The sequence below is a fragment of the Pseudophryne corroboree genome, chromosome 6 (genome assembly GCF_028390025.1).
Source record: "Pseudophryne corroboree isolate aPseCor3 chromosome 6, aPseCor3.hap2, whole genome shotgun sequence".
Lineage (NCBI taxonomy): Eukaryota > Metazoa > Chordata > Amphibia > Anura > Myobatrachidae > Pseudophryne > Pseudophryne corroboree.
Window position 1 is genome coordinate 198,032,370 of NC_086449.1, and position 19,888 is coordinate 198,052,257.

The following is a 19,888-nucleotide window of genomic DNA, read 5'->3' on the forward strand; positions in this document are numbered from 1 at the left end:
ACTTCTGGCGGGAAAGGGTATACCGCCAATAATTTTCTATCGGGGGAAACCCACGCATCATCACACACTTCATTTAATTTATCTGATTCAGGAAAAACTACAGGTAGTTTTTTCACCTCACACATAATACCCTTTTTTGTGGTACTTGGAGTATCAGAAATATGTAACACCTCCTTCATTGCCCTTAACGTGTGGCCCTAAAAGAAAATACGTTTGTTTCTTCACCGTCGACACTGAAATCAGTGTCCGTGTCTGGGTCTGTGTCGACCGACTGAGGTAAATGGGCATTTTACAGCCCCTGACGGTGTTTGAGACGCCTGGACAGATACTAATTTGTTCGCCGGCCCTCTCATGTCGTCAACCGGCTTGCAGCGTGTTGACATTGTCACGTAATTTCCATAAATAAGCCATCCATTCCGGTGTCGACTCCCTAGAGAGTGACATCACCATTACAGGCAATTTGCTCCGCCTCCTCACCAACATCGTCCTCATACATGTCGACACACACGTACCGACATATAGCACACACACACAGGGAATGCTCTGATAGAGGACAGGACCCCACTAGCCCCTTGGGGAGACAGAGGGAGAGTTTGCCAGCACACACCAAAGCGCTATATTTTACAGGGATAGCCTTATAATAAGTGCTCCCTTATAGCTGCTTTTATAAAATCACAATTTCGCCAAATTTTGCCCCCCCTCTCTTGATTTAACCCTGTTTCTGTAGTGCAGTGCAGGGGAGAGCCTGGGAGCCTTCCTGACCAGCGGAACTGTGTGAGGAAATGGCGCTGTGTGCTGAGGAGATAGGCCCCGCCCCCTTTTCGGCGGGCTCGTCTCCCGCTTAAAAATGGATTCTGGCAGGGGTTAAATATCTCCATATAGCCCCGGAGGCTATATGTGAGGTATTTTTTGCCAAAAAAAGGATTTTCATTGCTGCCCAGGGCGCCCCCTCCCAGCGCCCTGCACCCTCAGTGACTGCCGTGTGAAGTGTGCTGAGAGCAATGGCGCACAGCTGCAGTGCTGTGCGCTACCTTAAGAAGACTGAGGAGTCTTCTGCCGCCGATTCTGGACCTTCTTCTCTCTTCAGCATCTGCAAGGGGGTCGGCGGCGCGGCTCCGGTGACCATCCAGGCTGTACCTGTGATCGTCCCTCTGGAGCTAATGTCCAGTAGCCAAAGAAGCCAATCCATCCTGCACGCAGGTGAGTTCACTTCTCTCCCCTAAGTCCCTCGATGCAGTGATCCTGTTGCCAGCAGGACTCGCTGTAAAATAAAAAACCTAAGCTAAACTTTTCTAAGCAGCTCTTTAGGAGAGCCACCTAGATTGCACCCTTCTCGGCCGGGCACAAAAACCTAACTGAGGCTTGGAGGAGGGTCATAGGGGGAGGAGCCAGTGCACACCACCTGATCCTAAAGCTTTACTTTTTGTGCCCTGTCTCCTGCGGAGCCGCTATTCCCCATGGTCCTTTCAGGAACCCCAGCATCCACTAGGACGATAGAGAAACATTTTTCATTGCCTCAATCATGTAACGTGTGGCCCTACTGGAAGTCACATTTGTCTCTTCACCGTCGACACTGGAGTCAGTATCCGTGTCGGCGTCTATATCTGCCATCTGAGGTAACGGGCGCTTTAGAGCCCCTGACGGCCTATGAGACGTCTGGACAGGCACAAGCTGAGTAGCCGGCTGTCTCATGTCAACCACTGTCTTTTATACAGAGCTGACACTGTCACGTAATTCCTTCCAACAGTTAATCCACTCAGGTGTCGACCCCCTAGGGGGTGACATCACTATTACAGGCAATCTGCTCCGTCTCCACATCATTTTTCTCCTCATACATGTCGACACAAACGTACCGACATACAGCACACACACAGGGAATGCTCTGATAGAGGACAGGACCCCACTAGCCCTTTGGGGAGACAGAGGGAGAGTTTGCCAGCACACACCAGAGCGCTATATATACAGGGATAACCTTATATAAGTGTTTTTCCCCTTATAGCTGCTGTATCATTTAATACTGCGCGTAATTAGTGCCCCCCCTCTCTTTTTTAACCCTTTCTGTAGTGTAGTGACTGCAGGAGAGAGACAGGGAGCTTCCCTCCAACGGAGCTGTGAGGGAAAATGGCGCCAGTGTGCTGAGGAGATAAGGCAGCCGATAAGGGGGCGGAGCCTATCTCCCGTTTTTCTATGTATTCTGGCAGGGGTTAAATGCATCCATATAGCCCAGGAGCTATGTGTGATGCATTTTTTTTGCCATCCAAGGTGTTTTTTATTGCGTCTCAGGGCGCCCCCCCCCAGCGCCCTGCACCCTCAGTGACCGGAGTGTGAAGTGTGCTGAGAGCAATGGCGCACAGCTGCAGTGCTGTGCGCTACCTTGTTGAAGACAGGACGTCTTCTGCCGCCGATTTTCCGGACCTCTTCTGTCTTCTGGCTCTGTAAGGGGGCCGGCGGCGCGGCTCTGGGACCCATCCAGGCTGGGCCTGTGATCGTCCCTCTGGAGCTAATGTCCAGTAGCCTAAGAAGCCCAATCCACTCTGCACGCAGGTGAGTTCGCTTCTTCTCCCCTTAGTCCCTCGATGCAGTGAGCCTGTTGCCAGCAGGTCTCACTGAAAATAAAAAACCTAAACTAAAACTTTCACTAAGAAGCTCAGGAGAGCCCCTAGTGTGCACCCTTCTCGTTCGGGCACAGAGATCTAACTGGGGCTTGGAGGAGGGTCATAGGGGGAGGAACCAGTGCACACCAGATAGTCCTAAAGCTTTCTTTAGATGTGCCCAGTCTCCTGCGGAGCCGCTATTCCCCATGGTCCTTACGGAATCCCCAGCATCCACTTAGGACGTTAGAGAAATATATATATATATATATATATATATATATATATATATATATATATAAATATATAAATGTTTCACAGGAACTATTGCAGACATATTACCAATGTCCTTCCGCGTCTAAACAGAGATCCTGGGTAAAATAACTGCCCCTTGTGCTCCAGTTCTTCTCTTAGCTCCAGCCAAAAATCTAGGAGAAGGCGGACGGGATAACCAGAGAAGTAAACAACAATGTAACATGGAGGTGGTAGTGCAGCTTCAACACAATAATTTGTTTTTATGTGGAGAACGCCACCATAACCAGTAAGTTGAAAATTCTTAGTGCTATATATGTAGAAAAAGAATACGTACGCAGGAGGTGAAATAGGATGCACTCTATTAAAGAAATGTATATGTGACTGATCACTGGTACTTCTGTTATTATTTATTTACATTTCTCTAACGTCCTAGTGGATGCTGGGGACTCCGTAAGGACCATGGGGAATAGACGGGCTCCGCAGGAGACTGGGCACTCTAAGAAAGATTTAGTACTACTGGTGTGCACTGGCTCCTCCCTCTATGCCCCTCCTCCAGACCCCAGTTAGAATTTGTGCCCGGACAGAGCTGGGTGCATTTTAGTGAGCTCTCCTGAGCTTGCTAATAAGAAAGTATTTTAGTTAGGTTTTTTTATTTTCAGAGAGCTTCTGCTGGCAACAGACTCTCTGCTACGTGGGACTGAGGGGAGAGAAGCAAACCTACTAACTGCGGCTAGGTTGCGCTTCTTAGGCTACTGGACACCATTAGCTCCAGAGGGATCGAACACAGGAACCTAACCTTGGTCGTCCGTTCCCGGAGCCGCTGTCCCCCTCGCAGAGCCAGAAGACAGAAGCCGGCGGGTTGAAGCAAGAAGACGTCAAAATCGGCAGCAGAAGACTCCTGTCTTCATATGAGGTAGCGCACAGCACTGCAGCTGTGCGTCATTGCGCCCACACTAACCCACACACTCCGGTCACTGTAGGGTGCAGGGGGGGGAGCCCTGGGCAGCAATTAAGTACCTCCTGGCAAAAGCAGCATATATACAGTTGGACACTGTTATATGCATGAGCCCCCGCCATTATTTTTACACAAAATCGCGGGACAGAAGCCCGCCGCTGAGGGGGCGGGGCCTTCTTCCTCAGCACTCACCAGCGACATTTTTTCTCCACAGCTCCGCTGAGAGGAAGCTCCCCAGGCTCTCCCCTGCAGACGATAGAGGGTGAAAAAGAGAGGGGGGGCACATAAATTTGGCGTAAAAACAATATATACAGCAGCTACTGGGTTAACACTAAGTTACTGTGTGATTCCTGGGTCATATAGCGCTGGGGTGTGTGCTGGCATACTCTCTCTCTGTCTCTCCAAAGGGCCTTGTGGGGGAACTGTCTTCAAATAGAGCATCCCCTGTGTGTGTGGTGTGTCGGTACATGTGTGTCGACATGTCTGAGGTAAAAGGCTCCCCTAAGGAGGAGATAGGGCAAATATGTGTGTGAGAGGGTGTCTCCGTCGACAACGCCGACACCTGTTTGGATATGTGTAAGTGCTAAGGTGAATTTATTGCACAAAAGATTAGAGAACAGACAGGAAATCTACCTATGTCTGTCCCTATGTCACAGAGACCTTCAGAGTCTCACAATGCTCACTATCCAAAATAATAAACACTGAAATAAACACAGAGTTTGACTCCAGTGTCGACTACGATAATGCAAAGTTACAGCCAAAATGGCAGAAAGGTATTCAATATATGATTATTGTAATAAAAGATGATTTGCATATCACTGATGACTCATTTGTCCCTGACACAAGGGTACACATGTTAAGGGGAAGAAAGCTGAGGTAAATTTCCCTCCTCTCATGAGGAAAAAGAGCGGGAATCTCCAGACAAGAGACTGCAGCTTCCCACAAAAAAAAAAAAATTCTCAGGCAGTATCCTTTCCCCACTAGGGCCAGGATGTGATGGGAATCTTCCCCCTAGGGTGTCACGTTTGCACAGAAGGTAGCACTAGCTATTCTCAGGGATCCTGCAGATAGCGTGCACATTTTGGTACACTACTCAGACCGGCGATTGTGTCGGCATGGGTTTATAGCGCTGTGGCAGCGTGGACAGGTACCTTATCAGCAGAGATTGAGACCCTAGTATGCATATAGATATATATATATATATATATATATATATATATATATATATTAAAAAGATGCTGTCTTAAGAGATATGTATATATAAAACATGCCCAAAGAGACAGGAGTATACTGGGTCCTAGAGTCAAAGCTATGTCGATTTCTGCTTGACGTGTCCTGTAGAATATGCAATGGACAGATGATGCCGGCTTAAGAGGCATATGGAAGGCTGAGGATTGTGTGGAGAAGGGTTCTCGGACCTGGTCTCCACAGCTATAGCTGGTAATTCTGATATTTTGCCTTATATTCCTGCACAGCCTAGGAAAGCACGACATTATCAAATGCAGCCTTTCAAAGAAACAAGAAAGTCCGAGGTGCGTCCTTTCTTGCCAGAGGCGGGGGCAGAGGAAAGAAGCTGTACAACACAGCTAGTTCCCAGGAACAGAAGTCCTCCCCGGCCTCTACAAAAATCCACCGCATGTCGCTGGCTCCACAGGCGGAGCTGGGCCCGGTGGGGGCACGCCTTCGTAAGTTCAGCCACAAGTGGGTTCACTCTCTGTTAGATCCCTGGGCAATAGATATTGTGTCTCAGGGATACAAGCTGGACTTTGAGAAGATGCCCCCTCACCGACGGCCCTGCCGGCTTTCCCCCACGAGAGGGAAACCGTGTTAACTGCAATTCACAAATTGTATCTTCAAAAGGTGGTGGTCAAGGTTCCCCTCCTTCAACAAGGAGGGGGTTATTATTCGACCATGTTGTAGTACCGAAACCAGACTGTTCGGTCGGACCCATATTGAATTTAAGATCCCTGAACATATACCTGAAAAGGTTCAAGTTCAAGATGGTATCGCTAAGAGCGGTCATTGCAAGCCTGAAAGGGGGAGATTTTATGGTGACTCTGGACATAAAGGATGCATACCTTCATGTCCCCATTTATTTACCTCATCAGGCGTACCTCAGAATTGCGGTACGGGATTGTCATTACCAATTTCAGACGTTGCCGTTTGGTCTCTCCACGGCCTTGAGAATATTCACCAAGGTAATGGCGGAAATGATGGTGCTCCTGCGGAAGCAAGGTGTCACTATTATCACGTACTTGGACGATCTCCTCATAAAAGCGAGATCAAGAAAGCAGTTGCTGAACAGCATATCACTTTCTCTGGAAGTGTAACGGCAACACGGCAGTTGGTTCTTACAGCTCATCTGCCTCTCCTAGGCATGATCCTAGACACAGACCAGAAAAGGGTTTATCTCCCGATAGAGAGAGCTCAGGAGCTCGTGACACTGGTCAGGAATCTATTAAAACCAAAACAGGGGTCAGTGCATCACTGCACTCGAGTCCTGGGAAGGAGGGTGGCATCATACGAGGCCATTCCCTTTGGAAGGTTCCATACGAGGACCTTCCAATGGGACTTACTGGACAAGTGGTTCGGATCGCATCTTCAGATGCATCGGTTAATCACCCTATCCCCCAGAGCCAGGGTGTCTCTCCTGTGGTGGCTGCAGAGTGCTCACCTTCTCGAAGGTCGCAGATTCGGCATTCAGGACTGGGTCCTGGTGACCACGGATGCAAGCCTCCGAGGGTGGGGGGCAGTCACACAGGGAAGAAATTTCCAAGGGCTGTGGTCAAGGCAGGAGACTTGCCTTCACATCATTATCCTGGAACTGAGGGCCATATACAAAGCCCTAAGTCAAGCGGAGACCCTGCTTCGCGACCAACCGGTTCTGATTCAGTCAGTCAGACAATATCACTGCAGAGGCTCATGTAAACCGCCAAGGTGGCACAAGGAGCAGGGTGGCGATGGTAGAAGCCACCAGAATTATTCGCTGGGCGGAGAATCACGTAAGAGCACTGTTAGCAGTGTTCATTCCGGGAGTGGACAACTGGGAAGCAGACTTCCTCAACAGGCACGACCTCCACCCGGGAGAGTGGGGACTTCATCAAGAAGTCTTCGCGCAGATTGTAGGTCGGTGGGAACTGCCACAGGTGGACATGATGGCATCCCGCCTAAACAAAAAGCTACAGAGGTATTGCGCCAGGTCAAGAGACCCTCAGGCGATAGCTGTAGACGCACTGGTGACACCGTGGATGTTCCAGTCGGTTAATGTGTTTCCTCCTTTTCCTCTCTTACCCAAGGTGCTGAGGATCATAAGGGAAAGAGGAGTGAGAACAATACTCATTGTTCCGGATTGGCCAAGAAGGACTTGGTACCCGGAACTGCAAGAAATGCTCACAGAGGACCCATGGCCTCTGCCTCTCAGACAGGACCTGTTGCAACAGGGGCCCTGTCTGTTCCAAGACTTACCGCGGCTACGTTTGACGGCATGGCGGTTGAACGCAGGATCCTAGCGGAAAAAGGCATTCCGGATGAAGTTATTCCTACGCTGATAAAGGCTAGGAAGGACGTGACAGCAAAACACTATCACCGTATATGGCGAAAATATGTTGCCTGGTGTGAGGCCAGGAAGGCCCCTACAGAGGAATTCCAGCTGGGCCGGTTCCTGCACTTCCTACAGTCTGGAGTGACTATGGGCCTGAAGTTGGGGTCCATAAAGGTCCAGATTTCGGCCCTATTCATTTTCTTTCAAAAGGAACTGGCTTCTCTTCCTGAAGTTCAGACGTTTGTTAAGGGAGTGCTGCATATTCAGCCCCCTTTTGTGCCACCAGTGGCACCTTGGGATCTCAACGTGGTGTTGAGTTTCCTGAAATCCCACTGGTTTGAGCCACTTAAGACCGTGTAGCTAAAGTATCTCACGTGGAAGGTGGTCATGCTATTGGCCTTAGCTTCGGCTAGGCGTGTGTCAGAATTGGCGGCTTTGTCATGTAAAAGCCCCTATCTGGTTTTCCATATGGACAGGGCAGAATTACGGACTCGTCCGCAATTTCTGCCGAAGGTGGTGTCATCTTTTCCTTTGAACCAACCTATTGTGGTGCCTGCGGCTACTCGTGACTTGGAGGATTCCAAGTTGCTTGATGTCGTCAGGGCTTTGAAGATCTATGTAGCCAGGACGGCTGGAGTCAGGAAGACTGACTCGCTGTTTATCCTGTATGCATCCAACAAGCTGGGTGCTCCTGCTTCAAAGCAAACTATTGCTCGCTGGATCTGTAGCACGATTCAGCAGGCTCATTCTGCGGCTGGATTGCCGCATCCAAAATCAGTGTGAGCCCATTCCACAAGGAAAGTGGGCTCTTCTTGGGCGGCTGCCCGAGGGGTCTCGGCATTACAGCTTTGCCGAGCAGCTACTTGGTCGGGTTCAAACACATTTGCTAAGTTCTACAAGTTTGATACCCTGGCTGAGGAGGACCTTGTGTTTGCCCATTCGGTGCTGCAGAGTCATCCGCACTCTCCCGACCGTTTGGGAGCTTTGGTATAATCCCCATGGTCCTTACGGAGTCCCCAGCATCCACTAGGACGTTAGAGAAAATAAGATTTTACTCACCGGTAAATCTATTTCTCGTAGTCCGTAGTGGATGCTGGGCGCCCGTCCCAAGTGCGGATTTTCTGCAATACGTGTATATAGTTATTGCTTAATAAAGGGTTACGTTATGCTGGCATCCATTGTTGATGCTCTGTTGTTGTTCATACTGTTGACTGGGTAAGTTTATCACAAGTTATACGGTGTGGCTGGTATGAGTCTTACCCTGGATTCCAAAATCCTTTCCTTGTAATGTCAGCTCTTCCGGGCACAGTTTCCTTAACTGAGGTCTGGAGGAGGGGCATAGAGGGAGGAGCCAGTGCACACCAGTAGTACTAAATCTTTCTTAGAGTGCCCAGTCTCCTGCGGAGCCCGTCTATTCCCCATGGTCCTTACGGAGTCCCCAGCATCCACTACGGACTACGAGAAATAGATTTACCGGTGAGTAAAATCTTATTTTTAACACTGGGCTCATTAGTAATCTGCCAAGATACTTATTTGTGTGCTTCCATTATCCTATTCCTAAAAAATGCACCATTTCTGAATTTCTGCCTCATATTAATGAATATTGTGAAGAGCACAGCTGGTAAGACAGAATGCTGGGACAGTAGTACTCATCGAAAGAGATCCAGAACACCTGCACTGTATAACTAGCTTAAGGGCTGGGTGTAAGACGTTTTCATTGATCTCATCTGTTATGCTAAGTGGTCACATCTAATCCCTCTAGCTGGCTTGTCCTTCACATCATTGGGCATAATTCATGTTCGTATACTGCTGTGGCCAGTCGGCGTGGCCATAGACCAACCCTTAGTTTCAATGTTCTCTGTAATTGTGTATAGTCTACTCATGTGTATGCATTTCTGATTGAGCTGCAATGAATTAGGGGGGAGTCTTTTCACACCTGGGTGGCAGCTTCACTTGCTAACATTAGCAGCCCTGTAGCCTAGAGTTTCGCAATTGCATTTGTGTACAAACATAAATTAGGGCCATTGTCCGAATACACCAGCACACTCATTTCCTACCTTGTCTGTGCCTGTTTCCATGCATCATAAATGTTACAAGGAGACTGATCTTCCATGCTCAACACTGCACTGGCTTCATATCCTTTAAAGTCCAATTCAAACTATACACCATAATCAACATTTTGCTCTTGAACATAATAAAATAGCTTGCCCGATTAGATCTGTCTGCACCTCATCTCCAGATACAACCTTACTGCCAAACCTCAGAGACGTCTTCCATGCTGCGCCTCACAAAAGGAACATCCTACCTTATCTGCCCAGAATCTTTCACAACTTTAACATGCTCTCAAAACATACATCTTCTCTAATGCTATCACCCACTGGGAACAACCGGCCAATGTCCCAATCTTCACTCTGAACTATGCACTACTCTTACTCTAGCATTGTCCTCTCGCTCTGTGAACAGGCCCATCCTTCACTATGGCGGAAAAGGAGACTTGTGGTTGATTTACCATTGTTAAATCTCTTTCTGCAAGGTACACTGGGTTCCACAGGGAATACATTGGTATGTAGAGATGGATCTTGATTCAGAGGCACCAACAGGCTAAAGCTTTAGACTGTCCCAGAATGCATTGCGGGGCCTCCTCTATAACCCTGCCTCCAGGCACTGTGAGCTCAGTTTTGTTAACCAGGCCAATGCAGAAACAGGTAAAAGAGAAGGCAGATGTTAGTCACATAGAACCACGTTCTCACGACAGGAGAAGGGACTAGAGGCTAATGTCATACAAACTCAAAGGAGCTAAGTGCGTCGGGGTGGGCGCCCTGTAGAACCCAGTGTACCTTGCAGAAAGAGATTTAACCATGGTAAGTCTACCATAAATCTCCTTTTCTGCAGCAGGATACACTGTGTTCCACAGGGAATACATTGGGGGTGTCCTAAAGCAGTTCCTCAATGGAGGGGACGCACCTTAGCAGGTATGAGAACCCGGCGTCCAAAGGAAGCATCCTGGGAGGCGGACGTATCAAAAGGCATAGAACCTTATAAACGTGTTCACTGAGGACCATGTAGCCGCCTTGCACAATTGTTCTGCGGATGCGCCATGATGGGCCACCCAAGAGGTTCCAACAGACAGAGTAGAATGGTCTTTTTATAGCAGCAGGAGCTGGGAGTCCAGCCTACACATAAGCTTGCGCAATCACCATTCTAATCCATCTGGCCAAGGTTTGCTTATTCGCAGGCCAGCCACGTTTGTGGAAACCAAACGGTACAAAGAGGATATCTGACCTCCTGATAGAGGCAGTCCTCTCTACATATATACAAAGAGCCCGTACCACATCCAAATACCGTTCTTTGGAGAACAATTCAGTAGAGATGAAGGCCGGAACCACAATCTCTTGATTAAGGTGAAAAGATGACACCACCTTAGGTAAATAATCAGGGTGAGTTCGAAGAACTGCTCGGTCAGGATGAAATATCAAAAAGGGTGGACAACAGGACAAAGCGCCTAAGTCTGACATCCTTCTAGCAGAGGCAATGGCCAGCAGAAACAGGACCTTGGCTGTGAGCCACTTACAGTCCACCATTTCAAGAGGTTCAAATGGAGACTCTTGCAGGGCATTCAGGACAACAGACAAATCCCATGGAGCCACTGGAGGGACATAGGGAGGCTGAATCCGCAGTACGCCCTGAGTGAATGTATGAACGTCAGGTATAGACGCAATTTTTCTCTGAAACCACACCGACAAGGAAGATATGTGAACCTTGAGGGAGGCCAGACAAAGTCCTTAATCCAAGCTTTGTTGCAAAAAAGCCAGAAGTCTGGAAGTACTAAACTTGTAAGCATCGTATTTCTTAGCAGCACACCAGGTGAAGTAAGAATTCCATACCCTATAATAAATCCATGCAGAAGCCAGTTTGCAGGCCTTTAGCATAGTTTGGATAACTGCCTCAGAGAATCCTTTGGCCCTCAGGAGTGAAGCTTCAAGAGCCACGCCGTCAAAGCCAGTCTGGCCAGGTCTGGGTAGACACAAAGGCCCTGAACGAGGAGGTCTGAGTGTTAAGGAAGTAGAAGAGGACACTCTATCGAGAGACCCTGCAGGTCTGAGAACCAATGCCGTCTGGGCCACACTGGAGTGACTTGAAGTAGTATTCCTCCTCCTTGCTTGAACTTCCGTAGTACCCTGGGCAGAAGTGACACTGGATGGAACACGTAGGGCAGCTGAAAGTTCCATGGAATTGCCAGTGCGTCCACAAATGCTGCTTGAGGATCCCTTCTTCTTGATCCGAAGACCGGATCCTTGTGATTGTTTCGGGACACCATCAAGTCTACATCTGGTAGACCCCGCTTGTCCACTAGAAGTTGAAAGACTTCCTGATGAAGACTCCACTCTGCGGCGTGTACGTCCTGACTGAGGAAATTCGCTGCCCAGTTGAGGACTCTCGGAATGAACACTGCTGATATTGCTGGCAGATGGCAGCAACAAAGGATTTTTGACACTTCCATCATTGCCATGCGGCTTTGAGTGCCGCCTTGATGGTTTATGTATGGCACCCTGGTGGCGTTGTCGGATTGTACTTGAACAGGCCTGTTCTGTATCAGAGGCAGGGCAAGAGTCAAAGCATTGAACACTGCCCGCAATTCCAGAATGTTTATTGGGAGGAGAGATTCCTCCTTGGTCCACCGACCCTGGAGAGGAGTGTTGCTCCAGCACCATGCTCCAACCCCTCAGACTGGCGTCCGTAGTCAGTAGGACCCAGTTGGGGATCCAGAAGGGACGGCCCCTGCTCAACTGCTGGTCCTGTAGCCACTAGCTCAGTGACAGACGAAACTCCAGAGTCAAGATCATTTGAGACCCGATCCGATGAGGCAGGCCATCCCACTTGGAAAGGATTAACCTCTGTAGAGGGCGGGAATGAAATTGAGCATACTCTACCATGTCGAAAGCCTACACCATGAGGCCTAGTACTTGCATCGCCGAGTGTATCGACACTCTTGGGCGAGAGAAGAAGTATTTGATCCAGTCCTGAAGTTTCAGGACTTTTTCTGGAGACAGAAACAGTATTTGGCTGTGTGTGTCTAGCAGTGCCCCATGCTCCGAGCCGGGACCTGCGAGGACTTCTTCCAGTTGACGAGCCAACCGTGGGCTTGTAAGAAGCGTACAGTCAGTTGCAGATGACTGAGGAGGACATCTTGGGAAATCGCCAGGATCAGCAAGTCGTCCAGATACGGCAGGATCCTGATTCCCTGACGACACAGATAAGCCGTCATCATGGCCATAACCTTGGTGAAGATCCGAGGGGCCGTGGCCAGTCAAAATGGCAGAGCCTGGAACAGATAGTGAAGGTTGCCAATAGCAAACCGCAGATATTGCTGATGCGATATGGTAATAGGTATATGTAGATACGCATTTTGTATATCCAGGGATACCATATAATCTTTGGGTTCCATGGCCAGTATAATCGAGCGCAGCGTTTCCATACGGAACTTGGACACACTCATAAATTTGTTCAGTGATTTGAGGTCGAGTATAGGTCGGAAAGACCCATTGGGTTTCGGGACTAGAAACAGGGTCGAGTAGTATCCTCCGCCTCTTTGGGATAGGGGTACCGGAACTACCAGTCCTGTATCAAGGAGGGAACGCACAACCAGGTGTAGAGCTTGCGCCTTTAACGGGTCCGAAGGAATAACCGTCGTGCAGAACTGGTGAGGGGGGCATCTCGTGAAAGAGACTGCGTACCCGTGAGAGATGACTTCTCGCACCCATGCGTCTGAAGTGGTCTTTAACCAGACCTGGGTGAACTGCAGAAGTCGGCCTCCCACCCTGGGATCCCCAGGGGGAGGCCTGCCCCGTCATGCAGCAGGCTTGTCTTGTTTGGAAGCAGGCTGACAGGCGGCCCAGGATTGTTTTGATTTGGGCTTAGTGGTTTTGGGAGCACAAGCCTGTCTCGGGTATGTCTGACCTTTTTGTTTTCCCCCCGAGTTCGAAAGGAACAAAAAGTGGTACTCTCTACCTTCTGTGCAGAAGGATTAGTATTTGGGAGAAATGCAGTCTTAGCAGCCGCTAAGGCAGTCACGATCTTATTCAAATCTTCCCCAAAAAGGATGTCTCCCTTAAAAGGAAGTACCTCCAAGGTCTTTTTGGAGTCCAGGTCCACCTTCCATGACCTCAAACACAGAATTCGGCGAGCCAGGATGGACGTAGTCGACGCCTTGACCGCCATTACACCTGCCTCAGAGAACGCCTCCTGAATATATTGGGAGGCGGTGGTAATATGAGACAGATATTGTCTGGCAGTGTCAGATATATCCTGAGGCAGCTCATCCTCTATTGCCTGAACCCATGCTTCAATTCCTTTTGCGGCCCAAGAGGCTGCTATAGTAAGTCAATGTACAGCACCTGTAAGGGAGTAAATAGACTTCAGGCATCCCTCCACACGCTTATCAGTCGGTTCCTTCAGTGTGGCGATGGGCAGAGTAGATGACACCACAAGACGGGTGACATGGGAATCCCCCGGTGGTCAATTTTCCCACTTCTTACACAACTCAGCAGGGAGAGGATACCGAGCTAGCATCATTTTAGACGGAGTATTTCTTTCCTGGATAAGGCCAGGGTTCCTGAAGTATGTCTACTAAATGGTCAGAATGCTGTAAGACTACTTTAGCTACCTTCTGACGTTTAAACTTATCACAAAGTTAGACGCAGTAGTGGGATCTACAACATCATCGATTTGTAGAATCAGCTTAATAGCCTCCACTACGTCAGGGACATCAACCTGAGTTGTAGATTCCTCGTCAGAAGCAACTGTATCAGTGTCTGACGGATCAGTATACTCCCCATGCTCATCAGAAGTATCATCTGAGATAGCAGTGGATTGTGAGGAGGAAGCAGCCCGCTTAGATGACCCCTTGACCCCAGAGGGACGTGGGGTAGGTTTTTGTCTAACCAAAGATTGAATCAATTGTTGTATCTGGTTAGACAGAGCATCCGCCCAGGGCGGATTTACGAGAGGGACAATATGAGGCTGCAATGGCACAGGAGGTCTCATAGGGGGCATAAGGCGTGTCACAAGCGTATTAAGCATAGTAGAGAACGCCGCCCAAGGTGGCTCCTGATTGGCTACCATAGCAGCGGGCTGACTGGGAGATGTATGGCACATATTACATAGACCATCCTTCAAAACTTCCCCCTCAGGCAAATCCTTGGCGCATGCGCTGCATGATGCAGGAGCGTCCGTGGATTTCCCGCTTGTTGTGGTAGACATTATAGTGAATGTAATCCTAGAGCGTAAGAGTACGTTATATTGCCAGACAAATACAATACCTGCAAATAAATCCCCAATTTATGTGACAGTATATACAGGACACAAACAGAATAAATGCGGTATGAGGTGACTCAAATACACAGAAGACGACACTTAACTGTAAATTCTGCGCAGCACTATATATTAGACCCTGACGCACCTAGTCCCCTATGGGACAGAATATAGTGATAGCTATAGCTGGGATACACTGAAAGTGAAATCCACACAGCAGATACAGGCATACACAGTCACAGTGACAATGCAGCTAATTATTTTAGTCAGACACTTGTTCTTAACGAACACTGTCTTAAAATGACATGTAGAATACGTGTCTGTAAAATCACAGCGCTGATGAATCAGGCGGATTTACAGAGGAGACCTTGCCCTGCAGTCCCGGAGACCAGTCGCAGCTACTGTGAGAAGATGACACCCAGACTCTCAGTCAGGGAGTGAGGGAGAGTGAGAGGCAGCTCCAGGGCGGGAACACCAGCAGTAGATGGCACCCGGAGCTGGGGGAGTGGCTACAGGTCCAGCGCCTTTTCCCCTATGCTGGTCCTCACCACCGGGTACTATTGAGCCTTATTAAAGTGGATATTTTACTATCCGACCTGTGCTCCTATGCCTTGGTGGAGATAGTGGGGTCCCCCCTGCTCCATCACAGTGTCCACGCCAGCGTCGCGGTTCGTCTCCTTAAACCGCGACCTGAACCAAATTTAATGGCGGGTCCCGCCTGGGGGACCCTCTTACCTCCTCCCTTAGTAGCAGCCATGCAATCCAGGTGAGCGTCTGCGGAGGTGTGCCTAGAAACCTCCGCCGCAAGTACCCAGGAACAGAGCCAGTGGGAGTATGCGACGCTGCTGGGGAGGTGATGGAGCCGCAGCACAGTATGTCACACAAACACATGAAGTGCTGCAGCCCTTGAAGTCTTCTAAAAAAGCTTTTTCAGGGCTGCCTAGCGCAGTCCCCCTGTTAAGTGACCTGATTCATGCAGGCACCAACTCTAAAACGGAGCTCACAGTGCCTGGACAAAGGTTTGTAGAAGAGGCACCGTAATGCATTCTGGGACAGTCTAAAGCTTTAGCCTGTTGATGCCTCTGGATCAAGATCTACTCTACACCCCGATGTATTCCCTGTGGAACACAGTGGATCCCGCTGCAGAAATTCTGTTACAGGTGAAGGTGCGAATTGCCAATGCCGTGGCATGTAAATACCTGCAACCGCCCCCAAATCTCACATATTTCGCCCGCCCAGCCGAATGTGCGGACTTTGCACAAAAGTGTTCACTGCCCCATAAGGTAGCGAGCACTTTTGTGTGCGATCCCGCTGTTGTAAAGTGTGGCAGCTGCCGCGCTGATTCGCCAGGTGACATCATTCACCAGCAAATTAATCCCCCCCCCCCCCCCCCCATGTTCTCATGACTTCACCTTTTCACCAACCATGTATGTATCCCTCTTCTAATGCATGTACAGATCAATCTCTCCACAATCCAGCACTGTAGGGTAGTGGTTCCCAATCTTGGCCCTCAAGGCACGCTAACCGTCCAAGTTTTAAGGATAGCTTGTACTTGAGCACAGGTAATTAATTAATACCTGTTAATTTGATTTAACCATTAATGCTCAAGCATAGACAGCCTTAAAACCTGGAGTGTTCTAACCATTTCAGACATGAGCCAGGGCTCTGACCCGGGTATTTGAACACTACACTCTTGGGTCAAGCCCTTTCACACTTAACCAACGTCTGCCCTGTCTTTCAGTGCGAGTCATTGCTCAAGCACCTGCAGATGAGGTCATCTGCAAGCACCCCAAACAGCTAATTAAGTATTTTCAGCCTAACTCGGGTCTAAAAACCCAGGTCTCACACAGTTCACACTACAGCAGACCCGGGTTGGTACCAACCAGGGTCACAGACTCAGGACATCCGAACTGCGTCGGGTCTGTTCACTCATAGCCAAGATCGATCATAGCCGCAAGCCTCTACAAAATCCTGAGATGAAAGGATAGGTCTGAAAGGTGTATTTGCTGAGGACTAAGGTTGGGAAACACTGCTGTAGAGTATAGCAGTGTCCCACAAATAGTCAAGAGCCTGAAGTAGAACCGGTTATGTTTTAACGGAATGTGATCTTTCCAAGATAGTTAAGACTTCAGCCAATCATATTTACATCAACGTTCGCATTACATGTTTTTTGGAGATACATACGATATCCCGGCAGACGGCACCCCGTCTTCTGGAATACCAGCGGCTCATGGGCTCGCTGCGCTCACCACGCTTCGGGCCCGGTGGTGAGCTTTGCACACCACGGGTTCTATTCCCACTCTGTTGGTTGTGTGTACCCGACAACCGAGTGAGAAATACGGGCGGATGACGGCTGTGGGTTTATCGGCAAGTGTCGGGTCTCCTGAACGCCGGGATCCAGACAGCCGGTAAACTGATTGCATTTCGTTTTTTTGACCTGAGAACTATATTCAAGCATATAAATTCTTTTGGAGGTTGTGAACATAATAACCACACTTTTCAGATTTGCGGGGAGATATATCAAGCCTTGGGGGTAAATTTTCTAAAAATGAAAAGTGGTGATGTTGCCCATAGAAACCAATCAGATTCAATCTATCGTTTTCTGGGATGCAATAGAGAAATGATAGCTAGAATATGATTGGTGGTTCTCAGGATCCTGACCATTTCATATTTTCTAGGTCATCTGTGAATCTTCAGAATATGTCAGTTGTCCATACACCTGTGCGCCTGATGGGTGACCTGGAAAACATGACCTGTCTGGGGTCCAGAGGACCGAGTTGGAGAACCACTGCTGTAATAAATCTACCCTATGAAGAAAGATAAAGGCGAGAATTTGGCCAAAGTAACCAATCAGCTTCAAACTGCCATTTTAAATACTGATAAATGGCAGAAGCTGAATGCATTGGGCAAATTCTCCACTTTATGTCTCTCCAAGGCTTAATACATCTCCGTCTTGGTGTGGTTGTAGAAAATAGGATTTTGGTTACCTACCGGTAAATCATTTTCTCGTATTCCGTAGAGGATGCTGGGGTCCATATTAGTACCATGGGGTAAAGACGGGTCCACCAGGAGCCATTGGCACTTTAAGAGTTTAATAGTGTGGGCTGGCTCCTCCCTCTATGCCCCTCTTACCAGACTCAGTCTAGAAACTGTGCCCGAGGAGACGACATACTTTGAGAGAAGGAATTACACAAATAGTGGCGAGATTCATACCAGCTCACACAAACATGCGAATCCGGCCAACATGCCGGAACAACTCAGCAACTGCTGAAACAGTAAAACGCAGAACTTACCTAGGAACCAGGTAACACTGAATCATAAAACCAATGCAGGAAAACAAAGCGCTGGGCGGGCGCCCAGCATCCTCTACAGACTACGAGAAAAGGATTTACCGGTAGGTAACCAAAATCCTATTTTCTCTTACGTCCCAGAGGATGCTGGGGTCCATATTAGTATCATGGGGATGTACCAAAGCTCCCAGTATGGGAGGGAGAGCGCGGAGGATCTTGCAACACTGCTTGACCAAACTTGAGGTCATCAGAGGCCAAAGTATCGAACTTGCAAAACTTGGCAAACGTGTTCAACCCAGACCAAGTAGCTGCTCGGCAGAGCTGAACCGCCGAGACACCCCGGGCAGCCGCCCAGGAAGAGCCCACTTTACGAGTAGAGTGGGCCTTTACAGATCTCGGATACGGCAAACCTGCCGTGGAATAAGCATGCTGGATAGTTTACCTGATCCAGCGGGAAATCGACTGCTTAGAAGCAGGACATCCAATTTTCTTTGGATCATTGAGGACAAACAGAGAGTCACTTTTCCTATGACGAGCCATCCTCTTCACGTAAATCTTCAAAGTCCTCACTACATCCAAGGCCTTTGAAGTAATTGAGGAGTCAGTAGCCACTGGCACCACAATAGGCTGGTTGATGTGGAAAGCCGACACAACCTTAGGTAGGAACTGTGAACGAGTCCTAAGTTCCACCCTGTCTTCATGGAAGATCAGATAGGGGCTTTTACAAGATAAAGCCCCCAATTCCGACACGCGTCGTGCAGAAGCCAAGGCCAACAAGGTGACCGCCTTCTACGTGAGAAACTTGAGATCAGCCTCCTGTAGAGGCTCAAACCAAGCAGATTGCAGGAACTGCAACACCACATCAAGATCCCACGGATCAAAAAGGTCTGAACCTCAGGAAGAACAGCCAATTGTTTTTGGAAGAAGATGGACAAAGCAGAGATCTGGACCTTGATGGAGCCCAGTCTCAGTCCCATATCCACCCCTGCTTGCAGGAAAAGGAGAAAACGTCCAAGTTGAAACTCCACCGCCGGAAACTTCTTGGCCTCACACCAAGAAACATATTTCTTCCAAATGCAATGGTAATGCTTAGCCGTTACCCCCTTCCTGGCCTGTATCAGGGTAGGAATATCCTCACCCGGGATACCTTTCTGAGCTAAGATCTGGCGTTCAACCGCCATGCCGTCAAACGTAGCCGCGGTAAGTCTTTATAAGAGAACGGCCCCTGCAGAAGCAGATCCTCCCGAAGAGGTAAAGGCCGTGGATCTTCCAGCAGAAGATCCAGCAAATCCACGTACCAAGCCCTCCTTGGCCAGTCCAAAGCAAAGGATTGTCAGAACCTTTGTTCTTCTCACGAGCTGAAGAACCTTTGGTATCAGAGGAAGTGAAGGGAACACATACACTGACTTAAACACCCACGGTGTTACCAGTGCGTCCACCGCCACTGCCTGTGGGTCTCTTGACCTGGAACAGTACCTCTGTAGCTTCTTGTTGAGGCGTGAGACCATCATGTCTATGTGGGGAACCTCCCACCAACCGGTTACCTCCTCGAACACCTCCGGATGGAGGCCCCACTCCCCTGGATGGAGATCGTGTCTGTTAAGGAAGTCTGCTTCCCAGTTGTCTACACCCGGAATGAAGATTGCCGACATAGCCACCGCGTGCCTTTCTGCCCAGATGAGGATTTTTGACACCTCTGCCATGGCAGCCCTGCTCTTCGTTCCGCCTTGTCGGTTTATGTAGGCCACTGTGGTCACATTGTCCAACTGCACCTGAACAGCCCGATCCTGTAGGTGGTGTGCTGCCTGCAGAAGGGTGTTGTAAACGGCCCTGAGTTCCAGGATGTTTATTGGGAGAAGTGACTCTTGATCCGACCATCGTCCCTGAAAGGTTTCCCCCAGAGCGACTGCTCCCCAACCTCTTAGACTTGCATCTGTGGTTAGAA

General features: G+C 49.0%; 1 long non-coding RNA gene across 1 annotated transcript in view; it reads left to right on the forward strand.

The window, feature by feature from the left end:
* The window catches only part of LOC134931836 (uncharacterized), a 132,380-nt gene that overhangs the window by 93,717 nt on the left and 18,775 nt on the right, over window positions 1-19,888 (forward strand). Inside the window, exon 2 of the long non-coding RNA XR_010179182.1 lies at window positions 2,994-3,132. This is a non-coding gene — a long non-coding RNA (uncharacterized LOC134931836). The remainder of the gene's footprint in view (window positions 1-2,993; window positions 3,133-19,888) is intronic.